The sequence below is a fragment of the Podarcis pityusensis genome (genome assembly GCF_964106645.2).
Source record: "Podarcis pityusensis genome assembly, chromosome: 16".
NCBI lineage: Eukaryota > Metazoa > Chordata > Lepidosauria > Squamata > Lacertidae > Podarcis > Podarcis pityusensis.
In genome coordinates this window covers 6,592,539-6,609,393 of record NC_138041.1, presented here as the reverse complement: position 1 = coordinate 6,609,393, position 16,855 = coordinate 6,592,539, and the positions used below count along the sequence as shown (strand labels likewise).

The 16,855-nt window shown below is 44.1% G+C and overlaps 1 long non-coding RNA gene across 1 annotated transcript; it reads left to right on the top strand.

Annotated features, from left to right (window-relative positions):
* Positions 1-11,047: 11,047 nt before the first annotated feature.
* On the top strand, positions 11,048-15,121 carry LOC308465123. The gene is made up of 2 exons (XR_013980252.1): positions 11,048-11,240; positions 13,955-15,121. It is a non-coding gene; the product is annotated as an uncharacterized lncRNA (long non-coding RNA).
* The last annotated feature ends 1,734 nt before the right edge of the window (positions 15,122-16,855 follow it).

The window sequence follows — 16,855 nt, the reverse complement described above, 5'->3', positions numbered from 1 at the left end:
TATCCATCTTTCACATTTATATCCCATATTTTCCCCAAAGAGTTCAAGTTGGCATACATAGTTCTCCCCATTTTATCCTCACAATAGCCCTGTGAAATAGTTTAGGTTGAGATTGAGTGATTGGCCTAAGGTCACAACCCAGTGAGCTTCATGTCCGAGTGGGGATTTGAACCCTGGTCTCTCAGATTCTAGTCCAGAACTCTAACCACTACACCACACTAACTCTCATTGTCAATGGTGTTTCTTAAATTGTTTATAGACTAACTATAGTTTCTATTATATCTAAAGTCAGGAATGTATTGCTGATGTCTCTGGGCTCTCTTTGCTTTGATCTTTCATACCTGCTTTCTGTGATGGTTTTGTTCTATGCTCTATTTTGTATTTTAATAAAATAAGCATTGCGAAAAAGAATAGCAACTGAAGGAGCTGACCAGCTTCACACACACACACACACACACACATACAAACACACACACACACACATCCCACAAACACAACCCTGGTGGGGACGGTGGAGGGTAAAGGAAGCTCTGAGATATCTTGCCAGAAGTCTCATCTTCTAAATGTGAGGACAGTTGCAAACCTTATTCCGGCTTTGTTTACATGCAACATTCCAGACAACCATCTTGTGACTCCCAGTTCTGAAGATAATGAGCTGTGGTTGGAAGTGCGTTGATTTGCTCAAAGCTACCAGGCAAGTACATGCCTCCACAGGCAACTGAGTCCCAGAATGGTCCACACCTTTGTGACTGAGCTCTGCCCACTTGGACCACACTGAAAGTGTGATTCGTAAGTTAAGTACAGGAAATATGTTGCTCAAACCACAGGTAATACTCGCTATTACAGATGGTGTTGACACTACGAATTGATACATCTCATAATTGCTGGGTGCCCTGGGACACCAGGTAATAATTACCTGGAAAGATATAGAAGGGAAGGTGTAATTATTCGGGCCCAAATTGCAGCGTGCTTGCCATCTGCCAGTGTTAACTGGAATGTTTGTAGGAAGAGAAGTCCAATTTGGAAAATGATTACCAGAAGTAACAGCAATTGCCAAGCAGTTGAGGGTAAAACCAAAGATCATTGCAGCAGGCTATTTGGTGTTCTTGGAGGAAATAGATTATCTTGATCCCTTTCAGTCTGGTATTAGCCAGGATTTCAGGCGACTGAAACCATTTTGGTTGCCTTTAATTATGATCTACTGTGCAAGAGGTACGTGTGTGTGGAGGCGAAGGCTATCAGTGGCTATCAAAGCTATGCTTTGCCTCCACAGCTGGAGGAAGCAATGCTTCTGAATATCCAGCTGCTGCAAACCACAGGAGGGGAGAGGGTTCTTGTGCTTGAATCCTTCTTGTGGGCTTCCCATTGGGGCATCTGGTTGCTCACTGTGAAAACAGGATTCTGGATTAGATGGACCACTGGCCTGATCCAGATGGCCTCTTCTTGTGTTCTTATGTGTGAGAGAAAGAGAAAGTGAGAGGGGACACGTTTGCCAACTTCTACTTTTAACTATGGATCTCTGTGATGACTCTCATTTTACATATCCATGAAAAAGAGGATGTGTCCTGGAAAAGGAGGATGTATGGCAACCCTTAGCTTAAATTATCTTGATCTCTTGTTGGTTTTGAGTACCACCAGCCATGGTATCTTACTCGGACAGCCGTGTGGGTTGTTTGGGGCACAGTGCTATTGTAGTTCTGCTCCTAACTCCAAGGTTAGTTCTGGAAGGTGGAACTGGGGGACATTTTCTCCACCCCACGGAAATGAAATTATGGGATCCAAAGCACAGTTCTTTATCCCTATGTTCTTTATATGAAGCCACAGGGCAAAGCCATTATACTTTTTGGAGCTTGATGGTGTCAGTATGCTGACGACACGTAGCTCTGTTTCTCTATGTACTCTGAGTCAGGTGGAGCTATGTAAGTACAGTGGTACTTTGGTTTACGAACTTAATCAATTCCGGAAGTCCGTTCTTAAACCAAAGCATTCTTAAACCAAGGCGTGCTTTCCCATAGCAGCGGGGGACTCAATTTACAAATGGAACACACTCAACATGTTCTGCTTCCAAGGTAAAGTTCACAAACCAAAACACCTACTTCTGGGTTTGCAGTGTTCTTAATCCAAGTTGTTCACAAACTAAGCTATTCTTAAACCAAGGTACCACGGTACTGGAGCTAAATTCAGTCAGACAAAAGCATGCAGGAATAATGCAGAAAAGAACAGTTTAACATTAAATCCTTCTTCCTAGGGAGCTCTGGAAATTGTAGCTCTGCGAGGGTAGTATGGGGTCTCCTAACTACTCTCCGCAACCCTTAACAAACTACAGCTCCCATAATTCTTTGAGGGCGGAGCCATAACTGTTTAAAGTAGTATCATAGTGCTTTAGATGTATGGCGTGAATTTAGTTTAATTGGGAGTCAGGAGGGGTGGAACGAAGGAAAGAGTGATACGAGGGAACAAACAGGACCATCCCTACTGTAAGGCATGGGGAAGAAGCTGCCTCAGACAGCAGGCACTGGTTGACAGTAAGAAGCTGTTAATGGGTAGAGCTGAGCTGGCTATAAATTGGGGAGAAATTTGATTCCATTGACATTTAAAGGAAAAACTACATAAGTGTCTTGCATTTTTTGAAAGATTACTTGAACTGAAACACAGCCAACCTAAGAAATTTGCATCTCTTTGAATTTTGCAATGAGGTCCTCCAACCAAGGAATATGGGGGGGGGGGATTACATACCCTGTGCTAAATTGTGCATAAATTTGCAAAAATTTATGATGATAACATACAAAATTTTCATTATATCAGAAGAAATTGCTTTGCAGAAAATGCGTATTTTAGGCAACATTGCATGCAAAATTATGTATATGAGCAGAAATTCATAATAAAATCTTGATGAACTGTCATATGGGCTTCAGAAAAAATAAAATAAAACTATTCCTGAGCTACTAGGGAAGTCTGAGTAGCAGGGTTTGACTCAGGATAAGGGAGATAATATAAGGAAAATAGGATATAAAAGCTTGAGGATAAGTACAGTAGATACACTGCCAGTCCACTTGGCCTCCGTACATCAAATGGAATATATTATCTTGTCCTTTTCCAGAGGAACCTACTGGTCTTGGGTTGGCTCTGGAAGCAGTGGAAATCATTTCAGTGAGTCTTGGTAGTTTCCTTGTATCAGGAACCACCCCTAAATTCCCAGGGGAAAATGGTGAAATCCCATTTAGATTGTACAGCTGTGAAAGGAGCCTTGTCATCAGTGGATTACCACACAAATCCTGTGTTCTTGGGATGCTTTCAGGAGGCTAATTGCCTGGAGAAGGTTGTTTTCAGCATATCTTCCATGTTCATCAGAAGCTTCAATGTGTTATACATTTACCCATCCCTAATCAATAATTGCAACCAAGAAATCTGAGCCAATATATTATGGGAAGCATCTGCCTCTGCTAGATGTCTCAATGGTTTCCCAACTATTGAAATAAAGGCTTGTCTATGTAAAACTCACAATTTAGATGGCGTCTTCCTGCTCATTTTGGTAGATTTGAATATCATTTTGGGACATGCAAATGAAGTATGTCTGTATTAAGATGTTAAATGGCCCAGATGTCTCCCCTATCCCTAGATGCCAGACAGGGAGTCATTGAAGGCTGGCAGACATTGGGAGTGGATGGTCAAAGAGCCTAGCAATAGGTAGAGTCAGAGCCAATGACAGCCAGTGCCCAACTCATTCTGGTTTTGTCCCCATCCTTTTCCCCACTGCTGAGTTGCATAAAGGGCAATATTGAGACCAAGGGAGATGAAACTAACACTCTGATACTGGTTGTCAGTATCAAGGCTATCAAAGGAGAAGAAGGCAATTGATGGCTACTAGGCATGATGTCTATGCTCTCCCTACATGGTTGGAGACAGTTATGCTTCTGCAGGCCAGTTGCTGGAAACCACATTAAGGGGAGTTGCTCTTGTCCTTGAGTCTTGCTTGATGGTTTTCCATAGGCACCTGAGTGGCTGAGAGAACAGGAAGCTAGACTAGATGGGCCTTTAGCAAGATCTGAAAGGCTCTTCCTCTGTTCTGAAGGCAAGTGGGGGGCACAGATTTAGGGCAGACTGAGTTGCCTAACAAAGCAGCCTCCGCTGCAGGAAGTGTAACCAAGAAAGGGGAAACCAGTGGTCACTGGGGCACACAAACACCCCACTTTGAAGGAGTGGAAACATCTCCTGCCTATGTAATATTATATTTGGGTAGAAAGCTCTGTACTTCTGTGTTGTAGCTGGAGCCAAGGCAAACATATATGTGAGGAACTTTTGGCATCAATGTATTTTTTTGTGGGGAGAACAAAATGTGTCTCCACCTCTGCTACCCCTTGGTTCATCTTTCTTTTACCACCACCTGTTCTGCACTGATACACCTTCTTGGGACTTCCAACCAGCCTCTCCCTTTGCCCCCCCCCCCCAAGACAAAAGCATATTCCTTTCAGCAATGCTACTACAAGAGCCACCAGCCTCTGTGGTCACAGTCATACCACATATTCAAAGCACAAGGACAGCACAGCCTTGGCCCAGTATACTTGAAGGAGCGTCTCCACCCCCATCATTCTGCCCGGACACTGAGGTCCAGTGCTGAGGGCCTTCTGGCAGTTCCCTCACTGCGAGAAACAAAGCTACAGGGAACCAGGCAGAGGGCCTTTTTGGTAGTGGCGCCCACCCTGTGGAACACCCTCCCATCAGATGTCAAAGAGATAAACAACTACCTGACATTTAGAAAACATCTGAAGGCAGCCCTGTTCAGGGAAGTTTTTTATGTGTGACATTTTAATGTATTTTTAATCTTTGTTGGAAGCCACCCGGAGTGGCTGGAGAAACCCAGCCAGATGGGCGGCGTACAAATAATAAATTATTATTATTATATTATATGTAAACAGTTACGGCTTCCCCAAAAGAATGAGGTGAACTGCAATTTGCTTAGAGTGCTGAGAGTTGTTAGGAAGATCTCCCCCCCCCCCCCCGAGCCAAAATTTGCCAAGTGCCTTAACCTGACAACTCTTTGCTCCCTTAACAAACTACCGTTCCTAGAATGTGGCCTGTGGGTAGCACCATCATTCTTTCCAGCAAGTTCAGCCAATTTTTGCTCCTACACTCCAAGACATCAAACGATCAAAGAGACCCCTTGACTTTGCCAGATGTAAATGGGGAAGTGAAATTGGGGTGAGGGCAATGCTACTTTTTCAGTTGTCTGCTGAAAGGTCTTCAAGGTGGTATCAGACCGTGAGTTCATCTCATTCGCCATTGCCTGTCCTGACCAGCAGTGACTCTTTGAGTGTTTCAGACATATATATTTCCAAGACCAACATAAAGATTCCAAGAATCGAACCTGGGATATTCTACATGCAAGACAGATGCTCCACTACTGAGCTACAGCCCTACTAGTGCATTGTCGACACAGCATCTGAGTCTCAGGTTGAAAATGCCCATTCTTATCTGGAGATTCCATGGAATGGACATGGGACCTTTTGCATTTGAAGTAGATTCTCTATCACTGAGCTGTGACCTAACATGAAAAATAAAAATGAATCCATGTCTTGAAAAAGAGACCCACACAAAACTGGTAGAATTAGTCTTAGCCAAAGGAAGCCACTGCCAGAAGAACTAAACAGAACATGTTCACATGAAAAGTGAAGAATGTAAAATGGTAATGACTTGGCAACTTCACAGGCCAAAGACAAGTTGCCAACAGCTTTCTCTTTTGCCCTGGCTTTTACTTTGAATCTGGGCAGAAGTGCCAACTTGAATAAAATATTGGAGGGGGCAGGTAAGCCCCAGTCTGCGTAATCAATCACAAGACGTGGTCTATGCACACCATTTGAATGGCAATGTCCATCAAATTTGGGGAGACCAGCCCTACTCAAATATTTTAATGGGGGCAGAAGGGACTTTGGACCCTAGGAGATGGCTCCTATCAGTCTAGGTTGTACCCAACATAGTCAGAGTTAGACCCACGAAAATGAACGGACCTCAGTTGGAGTAACACATCCTTCAGTTATTTTGCAGACTATCATTTCTTGTGGTTTGTCATTCATGAGCCGGAGGGTTGTTGCTAGTCCTGCTTTAGCTATGCTTTAATTTAACAACCTGTTACTGTTTTTCTTTGTGGTTTACAGTTGTTATTGTTCTTCCTTGACACTTGAATGTTATTTGCATCTCCAGACTTGCAACCTCTATCAAAGGGGAATCTTTATGAGGGAAGATAAACCGCAATTCAGTAAACAAATAAACATGCATCCACAGGGAGGCTGTTCCATAAGTAGGGCATCAACACAGGCCCAATTAGGGGGCTACAGAGGCCCCTGGCATAATTTCATGTATTTGGCAAAGAGGGGGGAATGAAGGGGAAAGGGTGGCTGAGAAAGGGGGAGGGGAGCAGCTGAGAAGGAGAGAGGGGGTGGCAGAAAGAGGGGCAGAAAGGGAGGGGCAGAAAGACACAGAGAGTAAGCAGTGGGTGAAAGAGAAAGAAAGGGCAAAAGGTAGTAGAATGAAAGAGAATAAGAGAGTAGTGGAAAGATAGAGGGTGAGAGTCAGGGTTGGAAGAACGAGGGGCTGAAATGGGATGGAAGAAAGCGGGAGGGAGGAGGGGGAGAGGGAGGGGGAGAGAGAAGATTTCTGCTCACTTCTGGCCCCACCACTGGCCCATCCACCACCAGTATGTCACCTCTGACAGATGAACCTTTGAAAGGTAAAAAGTTACCCACCCCTGCCTTTATCCACTATTTTCTGTAGGCAGTCACCACCAACAGCCAGAAAAAAATTGGAGGTGGCCCATGGATGGTGGCCTCACACAGACCCTCCAAGTGCCCCTATTTTCCAGGAATGTCCCTGATTTAGAGAAGCCATCCTGGTTTCTGATTTGATCCTGGAATGTTCCGCTTTTCCTTAGGAGGTCCCTATTTTCATCAGAGAAATGTTAGAGGGTATGGAGTTATCCAGCCCCTGAGCTGTCTGAAGGCAATCCTGTATAGGGAAGTTTTTTAATGTTTGATGTTTTATTAGGTGTATACAGTGCTTTTTTCTAAAAAAAAATGTTTAAGGGATACTCTCATTTTGCCGCAAGAAAATCATCATTTTATAGTTCAAATCAGGAAAAATAAATACAGTAAATCGATACGATACAATACATCAATACAATAATCTTTATTGTCATTGTCCCATACAGAACAATGAAATTGAAAATCTACATCAGACATTCAGAAACCAACATGCCTGCTATCCCTGCTATCCCAGCCTGGTTGTCATCCTAAAAACTCTGATACCCCATAATTAAATACAATATACTCCCATAGAGACTACCTTACACTGCATTTAAAATCAAAATCGCATTTGAAAAGAAACTGTTTCTCAGGCGGCTAGTCCTAGTCTTTATAACCCTGTACCTTCTTCCAGAAGGCAGAAGCTGAAAGAGATCATTTCCGGGGTGCGCACTATCCTGCACTATCTCTGCAGCTTTCTTATGGCACCTGGAAGCGTAGATTTGATCTAAGGTGGGAAGAGTGCACCCAATTATTCTCTCCGCAGTCTTTACAACCCTGGACAGCATTGTTTTTTCCCTGACTGTGCAGCTTCCAAACCACACACAGAGACCATAAGTTAATACACTCTCCACAGTACAATGGTAAAATGCCATCAGCAGGTACTTTGAGAGATTATTTTTCCAGACAAAAGTACAAAGATTCACAAATGTTTAGGGGTAAGCGTACCTCTGCACCCCCCCAGAATAAAAGCACTGTGTTTATATGGATATTGGAAGCTGCCCAGAGTCCTGGGGTAACCCAGTAAGATGTGTGGCATATAAATAGTAAAATTATTATTATGGAATGGGACGTCCCTATTTTCATCGGAGAAAAGATGGAGGGTATGCTCATATACAATGTAGTTCTTCAAATGTTGTATGTAGAAATGTCTCATAGAATCTTCTGTGCTCAAACTTCCCTTGTTTTCCTAGAATGGCAAACCCTCCAACATTCCTCAGATGAAAATAGGGACATTTTTCACTCCCCCCAACCCTCCTCAGCCCACTATCTTTGGTCCCCCCCCCCATCAGAAGAAGGCACTATACCAATGGGACACAACACAAACAACCTCCACTTTGTGGTGGCAGCCTCTCCTCATCCTTGGCTGTTCTCCAGCAGCTGCTCCAAGTTGCCCAAGGGAGTAGGCCGGCAGCGGCAGCAGCCATAGAGAGGCAATGGGATGCTCCCTCACAGCTGCCGCCACCGCTGGCAAAATCACCAGCTTATCCTCCTCCCGGGACTGTCCCTGGAAAATCAGGGCACTTGGAGGGTATGAGATGGTCTCTATTTTCTGGTCCCTGTCTTGAGAATGTTTGTGCCCTTAACTCCCTAGAGTCTCAAGAACACTGATGGGGAAACTCAAGTCCCAGTGACCAGGCCCTCTAAGCCTTCCTGTGTGGCTCTTGTGCCTTTATCTAGGCCACAGCCCTCACACTCTCATTGAGTGGCCACCGAGCTCATATAACACCGGTCCTGAAAAACTTACATTGGCTCCCAGCACGTTTCCGAGTGCAATTCTGAGTGCAAGCAAGTGTTGATGCTGACCTTGAAAGCCCTAAATGGCCTCGCCCCAGTATACCTGAAGGAGCATCTCCACCCCCATTGTTCAGCCAGGACACGGAGGTCCAGCACCAAGGGCCTTCTGGCGGTTCCCTCCCTGCGAGAAGCGAGGTTACAGGGAACCAGGCAGAGGGCCTTCTCAGTAGTGATGCCCACCCTTTTGAACGCCCTCCCATCAGATGTCAAAGAAATAAGCAACTATCTGACTTTTAGAAGACATCTGAAGGCAGCCCTGTTTAGAGAAGTTTTTAATGTTTGATGTTTTATCGTGTTTTTAATATTCTGTTGGGAGCCACTCAGAGTGGCTGGGGAAACATGGTCAGATGGGCAGGTTATAAATAATAAATTGTTATTATTGTTATTATCATTGAGAGCCCTTGCTGGGCTGGAATGTGCCATTGAGTTCTGACTATGCCTGTGGCTTGTCTGGGTGGAGGATGGGTGGGGGTGGGGTGAGCATGTGCAGAAACTAGCCTTCTGTACAAAGGTAAATTTTACATTCATTGCCTTTGGCCCCATCCACCATTGGTCTGTGGCCCCCAAAAGGGTAACCAAGAGGGAATGTGGCCCATCCCATCACAGGAGTTAAATCTCCAGCTACAGAGCACTGGATTAATTGTCCCTCTAATGGGTTTTGATATAAATGTGCATAGGCAGTGAGGCACGGCAAAGTACAGTGTGGTGTAGTGGTTAAGAGTGGTAGACTTGTAATCTGGTGAACCGGGTTTGCGTTTCCTCTCCTCCACATGCAGCTGCTGGGTGACCTTGGGCTAGTCACACTTCTTTGAATTCTCTCAGCCCCACTCACCTCACAGAGTGTTTGCTGTGGGGGAGGAAGGGAAAGGAGAATGTTAGCCGCTTTGAGACTCCTTCGGGTAGTGATAAAGTGGGATATCAAATCCAAACTCTTCTTCTTCTTCTACACAGCCTGCCATTTCACAGAAGAGCCCGCACCCCTCTAGTCCATTGGTCACATTGTCAAACTGCTCTTGCCACCAACGTTTTTATCCTTAAGTCCCAGTGGAATCCACCCTCATGTCACTTAAGCCGGTGAGACCTAGTCCCTTGGGTGTTTCTGAGGGAGACAGAACCCCCAAGAGACACCTCTCTGTGAGGTTAGCACCCAAGATTGTCTGTAGGGTTGGCGGCACTTGCGATAGATCTCAGATTTCCTGGATGACATGCCACATTTAGACACGTAACCAAGAACATGTTCTCCAAAGCATCTTTGTTTACCTTTGACCTTATTTTTTTTGGTCTATATTGTTTTATTAATACAGAAGATAATGTATTTAAAGATAGAGAGACCAGCTCACTAGAGTTTAGTGGCCTTCTTTCTCCTGGGAACGCCTCTCACATTATAGGGAAAGGCTACTAGTTCACTAGGAGGTCTTGATTTCTGGCACAGCTACCTAGTGTGAAGTTCAGTGTGGTGTAGTGGTTAAAGTGTTGCTCTAGGGCCTGGGAGATTAGGTTTCAAATCCCCACCTGGCTATGAAACTGACCAGGTGACTTTGGGTCCTTAACCTGCCTCACAGGTTGTTTGGGAATTAAATAAAGAAGGAGGAACTATGTATACCACCTTGAACTCCTTGGAGGAAAAGGTGGGGTATAAATGCAACAAGTAAATAAAATTATACCCCCTAGTTCAAACAGTGAAAACCTTACACGTGAAGATATCAAAGAGGTCTCACCAATCATAGAAGAAGGCTTATGTCCCATGCTAGTCCTACACAGAGCAGACCCATTGAAGTCAGCAGACATGACTAACATAGGTGGTTTAATTTCAGTAGGTCTACTCTGAGTTGGAATTAGTGGGATACAATTTGAAATATTCCCACTACCACCCTTGAGCCAAACCTCTCATACATTACAATCTCAGAAAACCCACCAAGGCAAAAACATGGAATTTTCATTTCAATACTTTTTGGCCACTATGGATCCCAAACACCTGACGTTTTGGGAGTGCCCAAGGTATATATCCCAGGATTAAAGTATTAAAACAGTTCTAGAGAGGATGACAAAAATTAAGGTTAATCCTTGTGCTCCCACATGCTGTCAAAAGTATACAGAAATCAGGCTGTCAAAATAATACAAAGTTAAGGCCACTCCACAAAAGAACAAACAGAGAATGAAATAACAAAAGCACAGCATGAGGGACAATTATTATCAGGACATCTGAAATGCTACATGAAATCATCATGGTTGGCAACTCTTAACAGCTGGCATTCTCCCTGTGGTTTCTGGTTGAGAATACCTAGATCTATTGATTCCTATGTTTCCAAGGGGTTGCCATCTCCCACTTTTCCAGCGGATCCGGTGAGAACACCCCAAGAAACAGGCCAGTGCTGTTTTGAAATAAAACCAGGCATTTAGGGTGTAACATATTAAAACATAGGGTTGCTGAATCCAGGATAAACTCATAAACACTATCTGCAAGATTATTATTCACAACATTTTGGTAATCACCGTCAAGGATGTAATTATTTCTTTTTCCAGCGTGAAGTAACAGCACACACAAAAATGTCTCAACTTCTCGAGGCCACCCAAGAAACCGTATAAAAAGGCAGAGCTTGAGGGATCTTCAAACCACTTCTTGCGATTTCTGATCCTCCGAGACATCAGGTAAGCTCTGAGTGGAAATCTCAGCGTGCATGGGGTTTGGGAATGGTGGACGTTGGGAGTGGATGATATGTCGGCTAATTATATCACTGTGGTGGGCAAAAGATGCAAGGCTCTAAACTAGGGAAGGTCTTTGTGGGAGAGTACCTGCTTTGCTTGCGGAAGGTCACAGGTTTAATCCCTAGCATCTCCAGGTAGGACTGGGAATGTTCCCTGCTTGAAGCTCTGAAGAGGCACAGCCAGTCATTGTAGACAACACCAGACTAGATGAACCAATGGGTCTGACTTAGTATAAGACAAGTTCTTATGTCCCTGTAGCTGACATACTTGATTCCCCTTTGATTGGTAACAAGAGTGAAATGGTCTGAAAATCATTCCCACCTGGCTGGTGTGAATCTAGAAGGTCAATCTAGAAGGACACGGGTGAGCGCTGTGGCCTAAACCACTGAGCCTCTTGGGCTTGTCGATTGGAACGTCGGTGGTTCAAATCCCCATGACGGGGTGAGCTCCCGTTGCTCGGTCCCAGCTCCTGCCAACCTAGCAGTTCAAAAGCATGTCAAAGTGCAAGTAGATAAATAGGTACCACTGCGGCGGGAAGGTAAATGGCGTTTCCGTGCGCTCTAGTTTCCGTCACAGTGTTCAATTGAGCCAGAAGTGGTTTAGTCATGCTGGCCACATGACCCGGAAAGTTGTCTGTGGACAAACACTGGCTCCCTCAGCCTGAAAGCGAGATAAGCGCCGCAACCCCATAGTCACCTTTGACTGGACTTAACTGTCCAGGGGTCCTTTACCTTTACCTTTACCTTAGAAGGGCAATGAATGAGGCAGTTCATCCACCATCTTTTCTCTCACCACCACACCAAAACCTTTACAATTATAACCTATTTATTTACATAAGATAAATCAGAAAAGAGGTATCGTTCCTAATTTGGGTTCAGTCACACTCAACGTTTCCCACAACTAGAAGATCTACCATGTTTTTGACCAACCCACCATGCTTTAGGTCAGTCCTCACCTATAATTCTTTTATCCCAACCTGTTTTATTTTATGAAGACATTAGGGCTGAAAGGGCACATCAGGAGCAGACTTTAGTAATATGGCACCTTGAGCGAGCACAAAATTTGGCAACCCACTCCCTAAATATTTCTTATAATTCCTTTTGGCACAGTTGCTTTCTAATGGATCTTCTCAGTAGGTATCCATATAAATATAGGTGGCATTATTATTATTATTATTATTATTATTATTATTATTATTTGCCCCCTTGACTCAGCACCCTGTTGGAGGGGGGGCAGACTGCCCAAACTGCCCTAAATCCAGCGCTGGACACATTTCTATAAACCCTTAGTTGACTTATATACTGCTTTTGACACCTTTGTTAGAGAACAGTTGTTATTAAAGCTTACAAATTCAAGTGCAGATTTACATTCCCCGTTACTGTGCCAAATGCTCTGCAGGCAGTCACCAAGTTGCAGGTTAAATTCTCTTTCCCCCTAAATACTAATTAAATGTATTTCAGAAAACAGGAGAGGGAACTGAAGATGATTCTGCTCATTTACTGCTTTAACTATGCCTAAATAGCTAAACATAGTTTCAGTGGAGAACAATTCCTCCTTCATGGCTTATTACCCTCACTTTATCTGTAATAATAGGATTGTCACAGTAGAAGATGTTACTCTACTACCCTTCACATACAAATGGGATTGTGCAGAATGTTGGCATATTTGGATACTTACTGCACTATGATTAAGCACATGGGGAGATGGGTTGCACACGGAGAAAGAGACCTTTCTAGGTGAAGGTTGGGGAACATGTGGCTGCTAGCCATGATGGCTATCCTCTGCATAGTAAGGGGCAGTCATGCTTCTGAATACCAGTTTCTGGAGAAAGTGCTCTTGTTTTGGGGTCCTGCTTGCATCCGGTTGGCCACTATAGGAACAGGATGCTGGGCTAGATGGACCAGTGACCTGATATAGCTATGTCCTTATGCTTTTGTTGTTTTTGATGTGGAACTGGTATATTGAAAACCATTGACAGTTCCTTTCTGAAAACAGTCCAACCTGGTCATATAGGCAGTGTATAAATTGTTGTTGTTGTTGTTGAATAGGATGTCCCTATTTTTATTGGAGAAGGGACCTTCTGTTTGCAAAGCAGATACTCCACCACTGATCAATAAAGGCTGATTTAAATAGAATATAGGAAGCCTTTCCCAGCCCGGTCTGAAATTGAACCTGAGATTCTCTCTGTGTGATGTGACTTTGCTCTGTCTTGAGCTCTTATCCTTCCCTTTGATTAAACACACACAAACTCTGGACTGGTACTTTTTATGTTTGTACAGTGGTACCTCAGGTTAAGTACTTAATTCGTTCCGGAGGTCCGTTCTTAACCTGAAACTGTTCTTAACCTGAAGCACCACTTTAGCTAATGGGGCCTCCTGCTGCCACCGTGCCGCCGGAGCATGATTTCTGTTCTCATCCTGAAGCAAAGTTTTTAACCCAAGGTACTATTTCTGGGTAAGCGGAGTCTGCAACCTGAAGCCTATGTAACCTGAAGCGTATGTAACCTGAGGTACCACTGTATAGTTAAGAGCTATAACCCCCCACCCCATAACAATCTTCTTCCTGGAAGCTGCCTATCTAGTTCCCAAAAGTAAGTGCTGACTCAGTTGATTATAAAGCTTTTGTTCATGATCTCTCTCCCTGTTGTGTTGTTTCAGATTCATCATCATCCAACCATGAAGGGTCAAGGGTCATTTAACCCTCGGTGCTATGCTAGCTGCCCTCCCTCAACTGTCAGGATACAGCCACCAGCATTCTGCTTAACCATCCCAGGACCGGCCCTCTACTGCCCTGACCAGCCCTTTTGCATCACCCAATGCAACCCCTGTGCTCGCTCTGGTCAGGGCAGTAGAGGACACAAAAGCCTCAGCTTTGCAGAGTTCCCTGCCCCGGCCTTTGCAAGCAATTCAAGCCTGATGGATTTTTATTCCAGGCCATCATACCTAGAAAGAAGATACAGCTACTGCAGCAATTATTAAACTCAGACGGAATACCATTGCTATGAAGGAAAACAAGGAACCCCTACCAATGGCGTGAGATCGCCTTGCCTAAGCTTCTACAAATTCCTGTATCCCAGGAGTGCTGAGCACTCGTAGCCCCAACCATGGACCACAAGAACTCAGCACCTCTGCGAATGAGGCCTGCATCAAAATTTCCCCCTTCTCGCTCTAAGCTTCGTTTTAATTGCATACATCTATAGTTAAAGGGCTTTCCAATCTGAATAGCATTTCTCCTATATAATGAGCCTGGGATATTATTTGCACAAAACGGAACGTTTATTCATGCATGTTTAAATTCTGGGAACAGGGGATAACTTGCATGTGTGAATCGGCCTTCAGAACGATGGAGCATTTGTTTTGCTCAGGGTCAAGCATGATCCCTTTCTATGGGAATGGTCAACATGTCTCACCAAGAGCTGTCAAGTAGTGGGAGGCGATGCTGATATACATCCCATGAATGCAACCCGACATGTGATGGAAGCTGGAACACCTGACTTCATCTGTGTCACATGATCACATAGTTCTTCACTGAATGAAATGGCATGGATGGAAGAGAAGACCTCATCAACAAGGAAGAGTCACTCTATAAAACCAAAATAAAGTCAACGTTGAGACACTGGACACTATTTGGGGATGGGGAATTGATTCTGCCCTTGAGAGCATTCCCCCCTTCCCCTAATTGTTCAATGGGTCAATTCTAAAAGTCATTCATGGAAGGCAAAGTATCCACATATCTACTATACTTGAAACTGACTACTGATATTCTAAATGTTATCTCTTGACTTGTTACACACATTAAAACCTATGCTATGCTGCAGCACACAATGTCTATTTGTGTTTTAATCAGTAAGGTTTTTCTTTTTCTAAAAATCTAGCAACAAGAAGGGTGGCATTCCCAATTATTACATTTATGCCTGAATCAGGACTTAGCCATTCCTAGAGCAGACCCACTGAAAATTAAAGAAATCATGACTAATTTCAGTCTGGTTGATTGCAATGGGTCTCTTCTAAGCATGACTAAGTTGGGATCCAGTGAGTTGTATCCCACTCCATCCTACACCGAGTAGAACAATTGAAACCAATGGACTTAAGTTAGCCATTCCAATTTGGTTGTAATCCAATGTCAGTCATCCTCAGAGCACACCCATTGAAACCAATTGCTGTGTCTCACTTAGGTCCATTCATTTCATCCAGTACATTACCAAGGCAAGACATCGGTCCAGCACGTCCACAGCCACACCTGCGGATGTAAAGGAGAAGTAGAGTTGTGTGTCATCAGCATATTGCTGATGTTGTACTCCCAAAATCCGGAGTACAAATTTGTCTTAACCATAGGAGAGAGAAACCTGATCTTCTCTAGTCTATAAACAGCTATTCTCTCTGGTAAAGCTTCATGAATCACACTGCAGACCTGCTTTTTCCAACCCTGCTACCTAAGATAATTCTGTTCATTCATTTTATATCTCAACCTTCCTTCCAAAGGAGTCCAGGGCAGCATAATATCACCTCTGCTTTCCTTATCAGACCAAGAACTCACCCAGCCCAGCATCCTGGTTTTTCACCGTGTCCAATCAGCTACCTTTAGGGAGCTCACAAGGAGCACATGACTGCATTAGCCTTTTGAACAGGATTTTAAAATAAGTAGGTAAATATATATATATATATATCCCCCATATATTTGTAACAGACATCATTCCCAAATTAGTTTACCAATCAATCCATTTTCACAGAGAACTCTGGGAATCGTAATCCTTTGAGAGGAATACTGGGGGTTTTCTAACAAATTCCACACCCTACAGCTCCCAGAATTATCTGGGGGAAGTCATGGCTGTTTAAAGTGAGTTGTGTTTTGGGGTTGTTGTTTTTTTAATAGTTTAAATGTATGGTGTGAATTTGGCCTCTGTTGCGCTGTCATCCTTCCGTTTTTTGAAAGAGTGGGTGTGATGTAAGTTGTTTGAGCACAAGGGCCAGTAGGTGGCACTGTGCAGGGTGGTTAAGAATACAGTGGTGCCTTGGTTCTCAAACTTAATCCATTCTGGGAGTCCGTTTGACTCCCAAAACCGTTCAAAAACCAAGGCGCAGCTTCCGATTGGCTGCAGGAGCTTCAGTCGGAAGCCTCGTCGGATGTTCAGCTTCTGAAAAACGTTTACAAACCAAACTTCTGGGTTTGTGGTGTTCGGGAGCTGAACTGTTCGACAACTAAGCCATTCGGGAACCAAGGTACCGCTGTTATAGAATCATGGAATCTTAGCGCTGGAAGGAACCACAAGGATCATCTAGTCCAACCCTCTGCAATGCAGGAAGCTTTTGCCCAAGAGTAGATCCTAGGGAAGATCAGTCTGAGCCTCCTCCTGCCCCCAGAATACCCTATTTGGGGGCTTTTGCCAGCTTCCAGTGGCATAACTTTCACCCACCTGCACATTTGCTAGGTGGAATAAGAATATAAGAAGAGGCTGCTGGTTCAGGACAATGGCCCATCTAGTCCAGGATCTGAGCACAAGAGCATTCTCCCCTCCTGTGGTTTTCAGCAGCTGGTATTCAGAAGCATTACTGCATTTA